Source organism: Austrofundulus limnaeus, unplaced genomic scaffold, assembly GCF_001266775.1.
Source record: "Austrofundulus limnaeus strain Quisiro unplaced genomic scaffold, Austrofundulus_limnaeus-1.0 Scaffold179, whole genome shotgun sequence".
In the NCBI taxonomy this organism is placed as follows: domain Eukaryota; kingdom Metazoa; phylum Chordata; class Actinopteri; order Cyprinodontiformes; family Rivulidae; genus Austrofundulus; species Austrofundulus limnaeus.
Window position 1 is genome coordinate 552322 of NW_013952581.1, and position 1767 is coordinate 554088.

The following is a 1767-nucleotide window of genomic DNA, read 5'->3' on the forward strand; positions in this document are numbered from 1 at the left end:
TCTGTCCCTGTGTCCTCTGTCCCTGTGTCCTCTGTCCTCTGTCCCTGTGTCCTCTGTCCTCTGTCCCTGTGTCCTCTGTCCCTGTGTCCTCTGTCCTCTGTGTCCTCTGACTGTCTGTGTCCTCTGTCTTTCCCTGTGTCCTCTGACAGCAGGTCTGTCTTTGTGTCCTCTGTCTGTCTCTGTCCTCTGACAGAACCTGGTCCTCAGTGGTAATTTGCTAATACACAAACACTTCCCAGCAGCCGGAGTTGAACGCAGCACTTTACACCTGTGTGTCCTCTCAGGTCTGGACTGGATGTCCACAACATGTCCCAGGTGTCCACATGGTCCCTCAGTCCCTTCTCTGTGTGGCCTGTTAGCAAGATGCTAATTTGAAAAGACAATAATGGACATGTTGTGCTTCTTACAGCTGGATCCTGGCTGTCCTTCATGGCAGCGAGGGACAGTTGGACAGTCCTGTCCAAACTGTGTTAGTAAAATATTCTCCTTCCTGTCGATGAAAAGCTGAACAGAGGAGCCGTCCACTCTGCTTCCTTCAGATCAAATCCATCAAGAACCTCTCAGACTAACTGAATTACAAGCTTTGGCTCTTCATCAGACGCTTTTATTCTGAAACAACTTCATTTAATTATTCAGCCGTTCAAAAGCTAAAATCTACATCTGAATAACGACAACCTGCAATCTACTCTGAAACACTTAATTTAAAGCTCATTTCAAAATAAAGCCAGGCTGAAGCAACGCTGGCGTTAAGTTCGTTTCATGTAAATAATGGAAGCAGAACATCTGATGAGACCATCCTGGGATTCATCAAGGAGAAGTAAAAACATTTATTTTATTTGAATTAAATTTAAATGAGAAAAGACGTCAGAGCACGGCACCGCTCGCTCAGCAGGAAACTGGTCTGGATCAAGATTTTTATTTGAACTTTGAAAATAAACATTTCGCAAATGCTTTTTTATTCTCGTTTTAGTTTAAATGGTTGTTTGTTGTTTAAGTGTTTCACTCAGCTAAGAGCAGAACCATCATGTCTTCCATAAAGGTAGCGTCATCAAATTAAAAAAAAAAAATTAGAAGAATTTTGTCCTGAAAAAGGTCTGAAAAGTTTAAAGTAAAAAAGTCAAATTCAATAAACAGGAAAACATATTCTAAAGCTTGGAGATGCTTTTCAGAATAAAAGTCCTTACAAAAAAAGTTCCAAATTTCTCAAAAAAAATATGCTTGATTTTTGAAATCTTACCAACTTAATGTCTTTTGTTGCACCTGTGGATAAAATAAACAAAATCAAATTGAAAATGTGTTTTTATGTATTATTATTCAGATAAAATTGATTGATTGAGTTTCGTCTAAAAGGCAAATTATAAAAAAGTTTCATCAGAAAGTTGATAAAAGCTCAGTTTCTGAGCTGCTTTTCAAAATAAAACGAATCTCCGAACAAGTGGATCAGAAGAATGAAAACATAATTCAGCCTCACATTTAGAGTTTAACGAGTTTTGACCATTAATGGGAATAAAAACAGGTTTTGTTCGAGACACAAACGAGCTCATAATGACTGATAATAATATATAATAATAATAATAATGAATTTAAATGAAACGTGGAAGAAGAAACGAGGCCACAGCTTGTTAAATATAATCATCTGTTCTGGAAATCATCAGCTTTCAATGTGAAGAAATAAAAAGCTTTATTATAAAAGTCCAACAGAAAACTCCATCCATCCATCCATCTTCTTCCGCCTATCCGGGGTCGGGTCGCGGGGGCAGCAGCTTC